The following is a 9,477-nucleotide window of genomic DNA, read 5'->3' as shown; positions in this document are numbered from 1 at the left end:
TTTTTAAATCTCTATTTTACCAATAAGTTCAAACTGCTAGATAAAGATAAAACCAGGAATTGAATTTTAATGGTCTGAATCCAGAGCCCACCTTTTTAACCAGTATTTACATACTTACTATTAGCTCATATTATATCCATCATGGTTAATCCTTCTATGAAAGTAAACTAGTTTCACACCTAATTTGCTGCAGTAAGTTATAGGTGTTGTTATGGACTGAAACTTTTTGTCTTCCTAAATGCATACATTAAAATTCCAACTCCATTGTGATGAAACTTTTTACCAATAATTAGTTTGTGAGGATGGGTCCCTTATGAACAGGACTATAAAAGGGACCCCAAGAGCCAGGCACGGTAGCTTGTGTGTATAATCTCAGCTACTTGGGAGCTTAAGGTGGGAGGATCCCTTAAGCCCAGGAATTCTAGGCTGAAGTGAGCTATGATTACGCCACTGCTCTAGAGCTTGGGGAGGCAAAGTGAGCATGTCTCAAAAAAAAAAAAAAAAAAGAAAAAAAATAAAGGCTCTAGAGAGTTTTCAATCTCTCTTCTCCTCTTTTTACCATATAAGAACTTGTAACAAGAAGTTGTCAGTCTGCAACTGGGAGGCCCTCACCAGAACTTGGCCATGCTGAATACTGATCTTGGACTTTGAGTCTCCAGAACTGTGAGAAATATTAAGTTGGTACAAACATAATTGCGTTTTTTGCATCAACCTAATAAAAGAATGCAATTACTTTTGCAGCAACCTAATATATTTCTGATATTTACAAGCCACTCAGTCTGTGGTACTCTGTTATATCAGCCCAAACTGACTAAAACAGGTGTACAACAAGATGTTGAACATTCAGGACAACTTGAAGGGTTTCCAGTTGTCAGACTTCCTGGAAATGTATTCTGTCAATGAGAAGTACCCCATGGGTAGCAGAGCACAGCACAAGCAGATGAACACTCCATGATCTTTACAAACAGTGAACAGCATAGGTGCTTGCTGATACTCATTAATATTCTGGGCTTGGCCAGGGAAGTGCTCTATTACCTAGACAGCTACTTCAACAATTGCAATAGATGCAGAATTCACTACTGCCCATTACTCACAAGGAACTGGTGATGCTTCTGAAGGTCGTTGGGTTTCAGGGCTCTGTAGAGCATAACAAGCAGGCCAACTGTCTCAAGACGCACATGGCTATGAGTGGAACTTCCAAGTCTCTATCTTTAAATATTGTTGTGGGTTGAAAATGATGGGAGTCTATGCTCCCTCTTCTTGATTCTGGGTGAATTTATGACTGTTTCATCAATAGAATAAAACAGAAGTGATGCCTAGTTTCTAAGCCCAGGTAATAAAAATACTTTTCTGTCTCTTGGAATTCTAGCTATTGGAACCCAGTCACCATTCTGAAAGAAGTCACAGGATCTCTATGAAGTTGCCTACATGAATATAAACTAAGGCCCCTGGCTGACAGCACCTGGATGAGTTTCCAGCCAGCATCCATCATCAAGATGTCAGCATATAAATGGTCTTTCTTGAAAATGGATCCTTTAGTTGCACTCAGGCTATTGAAACTGATACCACTAGGGTGGGGGTGGGGGGAAATAAGCCATTCTTGATGAACCCTAACCAAATTGCAAGTTTGTGAGAAAACTAAATTAATATTATTGTTTTAAGTTGCAAGATTAATGGTGGTTTGTTATGTAGCAATAGATAACTGGAATTAATAGTGCTGTTTAAACTCACTCCATAGTTAATTGCTCAGAAAGTATACAAAACTTTGCAAATAAAGGCTCCATCTTACTGTAAAATCATTTATATAAAAAATTCAGTTATATTTAAAATACATTCACAATAAAGGCTTCATCTTACTGTGAAATAATTTATATGAAAAATTCAGTTATGTTTAAAATACAGTCACATTATACCAGTACATTTAATATTATATTCATTAATAAAAGAAGAGTTATTCAATTCTAAATACAATTCAGTTGAACAATTTTGCATGGTTCTAAATGATATGTGTGTGTGTGTGTGTGTGTGTGTGTGTGTGTGTGTGTGTGTGTGTTTATATTTTGAGATGGAGTCTCACTCTGTCACCAGGCTGGTGTGCAGTGGCCTGGTCTTGGCTCAGTGCAACCTCCACATCCCAGGTTCAAGAGATTTCTCATGCCTTAGCCTCCAGAGTAGCTGGGACGACAGGCCTATGCCACCATGCCCAGCTAATTTTTATATTTTTAGTAGAGACAGGGTTTCACCATGTTGGCCAGGATGGTCTCAATCTCTTTGACCTCATGATCCGCCAGCCTCAACCTCCCTAAGTGCTGGGATTACAGGTATGAGCCACCACGCCTGACCAATGCTTTATATTTCTTTATGCACTTGTGCAAAGTTACATATTCATGACAACTAACAATATTTGGAAAGATTATGAAAATGTAAGCAAACTTATGAAACTATTTGGAAGTATTATACAAACTAATATAGTATTTTGCCCAAGACTTGAATTGTATTTTTCTAATAAATATGTAATATAAAGATTATATTTTGCCAAGCTCCACATAAATACTCATACATTGCCTCTTATTAATCTCAGGTGCCATACATAAAAAAGTTTAAAAATCTCTAATGTAAATAATGTTTTTCTCATTTTAAAGCTTAGGAAACACACAGAAACTTTAAGTGCATTGCTTCAAAGCACACAAATGGTAGGTTGTAAAAACAGTTTGAACACAACCAGCCTGTTTAAATTTCAAGCCTATGTTCTTTCTAGTACATTTTCCTTTTCTGAATAATTTAGCTTTGAGAAAATCTTTTGACCTTTATGTTACAGTAATATTTAATAATATGAGTATACAACTGGTTTTGAGATACTCATGTATCAAAATTAAAAATGATAATACAAACATTTTATCTTGTTGAGGCTAGATTTAGTCAGTATCTTTGTAGATTTAACAATATCCTATTCCAGATTGACCTAATACTCATTAGGCAGAGGAGGATTTGCCTCTACTTTAGTTTTGATCAAAGCCAGTCACAAACACATTCAACCCAGGGATATAAGGTAAATCCACAAGGTAATGCCTCTGAGTTTACACTGTGAAACCCTGGATCGAAAAAGCTTTTGTGTGAGCTTTGTTAACCTTAACAAATAGCATTTATTCTGAGTATGCAAAAGAAAAAAAAAAAGCCCTTCGTGCATATAATTCTGTTACATTCTCTACTTGTAAATTCATTATAAAATATACTCCTGCATAACAACACAAAAATCAAATTTTATATTTTCTTGTTCTCAAAAGTATCAGCTAATTATGAGACTCAGTGTAATAGCTATATTAATTAAAATAAAGTTTTCATTTTCAAACATCTAATCACTTTTATATAGTTTTGAAAATGTGATATTTTTCTAGATTTATTCCCTTTCATCACTCCAATTTAGGATTACTGCTTGTTGGTAATGGTGGTAGTGTTCGTGATTCATGGTGATGGTTGCAATGTGGCTGTTTATTTGTGCGTCTTTGTGTGTGTGTGTGTGTTTCTGCTTTCCAATTTAATTTACCTGTCATTTTGTTGTATCTATATTTTCTCTAAATTACAAATAAGATCTTAGAAAATAATAAGCAACAATACATGTTGATGAATGATTTACAGAAAAGCAGGGTGAAGGGTGGGGAATGTATTATGGATTAAGCCCAGAGGTTTCAATAGCTCAGCAGGAACTAGTCGTCAAAGTCATTACCTCTACAAGGACTGCTCTTGAGAAGAGCCAAAATCAGAGCATCTTTTGCCATCAGGTAAAAGTTGAATGGGAGAGACCTTTACTCCTCTCATTCTGACCTAACAAGTCTTTTTATAAGACCAAAAAATGATGAACCTAACTTATGAAAATCCATTCTTATTGGCTTTCTCTTCTGAGGTAAAATCCTGATTGTCTTCAAATATTATCATTATATAGAAATGATATTTCATTACATAGAAATCTCCCCACCATTAGCTGAGAGAGGTAAAGAGGTTTTGCACTGAGGAAACAAACAAGCAAACAAAAAACCATCATCACTTTTTTTAAAAAGTATGTATTGAACTATAGTCAGGTTCAGTGAGGAAATGCATTACATTGTCACTAAACTGGCCTTAGTTGAAGAAAGAATGCTGGCAGGTTAATTAAAGTTATTAGGGCTTTTGGTAGGAAAATGCATGGTATGTGTGAAAGATCTTTTAGGGATTGGAAACATAATATAAATTCAAACTACTCCCAAAACTTTAACAAGGCTGGATGAAATAAAAGGAATTTTGTGATTTATACAATTGACAATGGTGTCAAGCATGCCATGAATAAATAAAACCTTTTGATGAAGTAAACTAACTGCTGGATGAAGTAAAGTATAATTGGTTACAGGTAAAGAAATATGTCAGCCAGGCAGATATGATAGTTTATAGGAAAATATAATGTTATGATCTAAAAAATGCAAACCACAAACATTTTTGCCCAGGGAATAATTAGCCTAAAATTGGGCTACTAAGGAGCTGGCTAAGCAGCAATGGTAACACCAGATACTGGAAGAATCTGGTGGTTCTGTGATCAGACACAAATTCAACTAGTGAATAATTCACAATATTTCTAAAGATGGACACCAAGAAAGTTGTTTGAGGAAAAAAAAAAAAAGTTGTTTGGTTATTCATCACGGAAGCCAGGAACAAATAGATCTGAAATGTGTGATAATGATTATCAGGCAGAATATCCAGACCATTATGGTAGGTGCCAAGATTTGCATCTAAGACATTATCAACATAGAAACTGAGGCATCAGTTATTGGATTTACATGAAAATGCATTATATAAATGATACATATAATGTATTAACAGTTCAAAAATGAAATAAACATTTATGAATAGACTACACAGATTTAAAATAAAATATTACCTGTTCATTGAATGCTTTCTGGATTTTACTTTCTAACTTTATACCTATCTTTCTTTTTTATGATAACTATTATCCTATATGTTTTGCACTGCATATAAATAAAATTATATAATACATATTTTATTAACTTTATAATAAAAATACTTTGTTAAATACTGTATTGAGAATAATCCCTGCTGAAATGTGCAATCGTATTTCATTCATTTTAACTGCTTTGCATTTGGTTCAATCCATATACAATGTACCCATCTGTTTTACTGGCAATGATACTTTTTCTAGATTTTTAAAATGACAAAGTAGCAATGAACATTGCAACTTCTAAATTTTTGGACCTGTCTCCTGGTTCACATGTGTTAGGAGTTTCTTCAGAGTGTGTACCTTAAAATGGAATTATTGGATCATTTTATCTTCACATGTAAAACTTTATTACATATTGCCAAAAATTTTCAAAAATAATAGTGCCAAGTTGCATTTAAGAAGTCTCATGTGAAGAGACCTAATGAATGTACATACAGCATTTGGTGTTGTCAAATCTTTTAATTTTTACTGTTCTAGAAACATTCCTTCTCCTTATTGTATATTTCTTTGTTTTTTAAATGATATTTGCTATCCTTTTAATAGGGCTTTTTGGCTATTATACAAAATTGACTGCTTATATATTTTACTCATTATTCTTTTCTTTTTCAACCTCTGCCTCCTGGGTTCAAGTGATTCTTCTGCCTCAGCCTCCTGAGTAGCTAGGATTACAGAAGCCTGCCACTATACCAGGCTAATTTTTGTATTTTTAGTAGAGATGGGGTTTCACCATCTTGGCCATACAGGTCTTGAACTCCTGACCTTGTGTTTTATCCACCTCGGCCTCCCAATGTGCTGGCATTACATGCTTGAGCCACCACACTGGCCAATTTTGTTCATTTTTCTATAGTATTGATAATATTGTATTATTGATCTGTAACACTTATTTGTTCATTTAACAATGTTGATCCATTGCTAACTGGGTTGTGGTTTGTCAGTCTGTGGCTTGATGTATTACGCCTTCAGTGTCTTTAATGTTTAGTGTCTTCAAATGTACAAATTTCTTTGTGTCTTTTTGAAGAAGTACTGTCTACTTCAAAGTCAGAAATAATTTCCTTGACTGGTTTATAAAAGAGTTATGTCATTGTTTTTAATATGTAAGTCTTCATTCTACCTTAATTTGATTTTTTAAAAATGATGTGACATAGAATCAAATTTGATTTCTATATGGATAATCAGATGTATCAACACTACCTACTGAATCAGTCATTGTTTTCCTCTGATCTCTAAAGTCTACCAGTAGGAGTAAAATTTTTGTATATGCATGAGTAAGTTTCTTTGTTCTCCACTTAGCTCTATTGATCTAATTGTTTATTCAATTACACAGGCTAAAATTACTATGACATTATTGTAAGTATTAATATCAAATATTATAATTCCTCCTCCTCTTTTTTTTGAGACAGATACTTGCTCTGTCACGCAGGATGAAGTGCAGTAGTGCAATCTTGGCTCACTGCAACTTCTGCCACCAGGTTCAAGCGATTCTCTTGCCTCGGCCTCCCAAGTAGCTGGGGTTACAGACATGCACCACCACACCTGGCTAATTTTTGTATTTTTAGAAGAGATGAGGTTTTACCATTTTAGCCAGGCTTGACAAACTCCTGACCTTAAGTGATCCACCTGCCTCGGCTTCTAGTGGTCACTTCTTGTGCAAACATCTTCTCTTACAATTAATATTGAAATTACTCATGTATTCACATTTTTCTCAAATGCAATGTGAAAATATTAAGGACAAGAATCCTATCTTATTTTTTTTATTTTTTATTACCATTACCTAGAATACTGCCTGATCTATGATGCATTTATTAATTGGAAAGATGCCTAAAAAGGTATCCACAGCAACTATCATAATTAGAATGTCTACTTTTATCTGTGAAGCTTGGGATGATATTTATGTCAGAATGTTATTCCCTAATGAAGAGGAACCTGTATATATTCAGTTCACCAGAGGCAGAAGGCAGCTCTCTTAGCTAGCACATTAAAAGACATCCAATAATAGAAATCACTCACAGAAACATAATATCAAGTTGATGGATAAGACAAAGTGACTCCATTTGAAGAAGTACAATGATGAAGACTAATGAGAGACAATTTGAGCAGTCAGAAATTAAGCTTAAGTAAACAAAAAGAAAAATTATATCTATGTTATGGTTGTCAGATTGAACAAATCAAATAAAATACAGAATACCCAGTTAAATTCGAATTTCAGATATGCAACGAATATTTTTTTTTCCTTTTGAGACAGAGTCTTGCTCTTTCACTCAGACTGGTGTACAGTGGCTCCATCTCAGCTCACTGCAACCTCCGCCTCCCAGGTTTAACTGATTCTTGTGCCTTAGCCTCCCACGTAGCTGGAATTACAGGCATGCACCACCACGCCCAGCTACTTTTTGTATTTTTACTGGATACGGGGTTTCACCATGTTGGCGAGGCTGCTCTCAAACTCCTGATCTCAAGTGATCCACTAGCCTCAGCTTCCCCAAGTGCTAGGATTACAGAACAATGATTAAATTTTTAGTATAGCTATGGCCTATATATCATTTGTAACACACAAAAAATTATTTTTTAAATTTGCAATTTGAATTTAACTGGGCTTTCAGGATTTTATCTGGCAATCCTAATCTGTATGCTGGATCAGATTTAAGTGATAATTAGGACCCAAGGAGGGCCCTTGAGAAACATTTGAAGTCTGGTTGTTAGCTACTCATTAAGAGCTAACTAAAGTGTGAACAGACTTCCCTTTCACTGTTATATTAATAATAAAAAAGAAAGACAAAAAACCCCACCACAACCATTGCTGAGACTTTCAACAAAACATCCAGAAGTTTCATGGGCTCTTTCATCTTGGACTTCCTACCTCTTTGGAACTCTTGTTCTCTGCATTTTGTCTGATGGATATTCTTTTTTTTTCCTAATGAAGCTAAACTTTTCTTTTAATCATAAATACCCATACATTTTTATCTGTATTGTATATTTTCTGGTTGATTGGATTGAAGGATGCAAAGTATTGTTCCTAGATGTGTCTGTGAGGGTGTTGCCAAAGGAGATTAACATTTGAGTCAGTGGACTGGGAGATACAGACCCGCCCTCAATCTAGGTGGGCACCATCTAATCAGCTGCCACCATGGTTAGGAGATAAACAGACACAGACACATGAAAGGACTAGACTGTCTGAGACTTTGTCAGTGCTGGATGCTTCTAGACATTGAACATCAGACTCCAAGTTCTTCAACTTTTAGACTGTTGGAGTTTCACCAGTGGTTTCCCAGGGGCACTGGAGCCTCCAGCCAGCAGCAGACGGAAGGCTACACTGTTAGCTTCCCTACTTTTTAGGTTTTGGGACTCAGACTGGCTTCCTCGCTCCACAGCTTGCAGACAGCCTACTGTGGGACTTCACCTTGTGATCCTGTGAGTCAATATTTCTTAATAAATTCCCCTCTTTATATACATCTATCCTTTTAATCCTGTCCCTTTATAAAACCCTGACTAATATAAATGTTTAGAAAAACAGAAGGGTAGTTTTTTAACTCTTCACATCACTGTAGAATAAACTTAAGTCCTTGTTTTAAACACGCTTTGGTTACGTCATTTTCTTGCTTGACCTTCTCTTACTCTCTATTTCAAGTGGCAATTTTCAGGGCAGGAGAAAAAAAAAAAAAAACCTTCCTTTTGTATGCAAAGGTATTTAGGGTTTCTCCATGTTCTCCGTCTGGAAATATAGCAAGGGATTATCTTTTGCAATTGCAAAAACTCAGGATTGATATTAATGTTATTGTTTGTAAGGGTCTATCTAAACTCTTAGACAAAGAGCCTTCTTTTTACACAGTCTAGTTTGCATGGAGCTTGTAGTTTGCTTCCTCTGTTTCTAACAGACCCATGGGAATTTTGATAAGTCCAATAAATATTTTCTCTAAGCAGTACCACTATTTCGTACTAGCAAGTAGAGCTCTTACCCTGGCCCTATGTCTTGGAATGCTTTCCTTGAAAAATACTAAGCTTTCCTCTAGTGTCCGTGATCTACCAACTCTGCTAATGTCACCTAGGTGCTGACCTATGTGAGCCCTGTTCTTGTTTTTACCTTTAAGTTGATTTCCAAAACTTCTCTTTCCCATGCAGGATTAACTAGAGGCTTTGAAAATTTCCATACCTTACACCTATGAGATTTTGCAGGGACCAGTCAGTGGTTATGCCCAATTTAGGATGTCAGCTGAGCAAGGAATTGCTGCTGCGGCTTTCTCCTTCTCCCCTAAAGTATTTTCCTGAAGTCTATAGATGTTTTAGAAGCAACTCTGCCATCAAGTTTTAGATTAAAAAAAAAAAGTATAAAAGTTTTGAAGACTTTAAATATTCTGACAAAATGTTAATACTCAATTGTATGTGACACTGATATTTTGAGGATTAATCAGATGTTAGAAGAATCGGCAGTGTCAAATTAGGCTTCTACTGTGTTTTAATGGATGCCAGATTTTTGGAACAAGATAGAAATTCAAACTGTG

This window comes from Sapajus apella, unplaced genomic scaffold (genome assembly GCF_009761245.1).
Source record: "Sapajus apella isolate SASKATOON/1434 unplaced genomic scaffold, GSC_monkey_1.0 scaffold3, whole genome shotgun sequence".
NCBI classification, from domain to species: Eukaryota; Metazoa; Chordata; class Mammalia; order Primates; family Cebidae; genus Sapajus; species Sapajus apella.
This window is presented reverse-complemented; position numbering follows the sequence as displayed.